The sequence below is a fragment of the Nicrophorus vespilloides genome, unplaced genomic scaffold (genome assembly GCF_001412225.1).
Source record: "Nicrophorus vespilloides isolate i.1.1-1 unplaced genomic scaffold, Nicve_v1.0, whole genome shotgun sequence".
Taxonomy (NCBI): Eukaryota; Metazoa; Arthropoda; class Insecta; order Coleoptera; family Silphidae; genus Nicrophorus; species Nicrophorus vespilloides.
The window spans coordinates 192840-193235 of NW_017097151.1; positions in this window are offsets into that span (position 1 = coordinate 192840).

The window sequence follows — 396 nt, forward strand, 5'->3', positions numbered from 1 at the left end:
GTCTACTTTAATTTATTTAAAACGTCTAATATTAATATAAAATACATAAAATTGATTATCAAAAATAAATATAAAGTGCAACAAATGCATATAACATTGTTCTTTGTTATAAAATCTAAGTTCCCTTTTTTTCAAACATCATACAAAAGTAATAAAATATTATTGTTCAAAGAAATACTTTTATTTTCTATTTAGTAATTAGGATTTCCGGGAAATTTTGTGAAATTTATGACCCTATAGTTCATAAATTGAACATAAGGAGCGCTCTTCTTCGATGCGCCCCACCAGCAAAATCACCCCAGGCAACTGGTTAGTTTTTAGTACAGATAATTAGTAGAAGTTGGTAATCACAAGAAGAATCATCTACGGAACGAAATGCATGTTTGTCAATGCAAC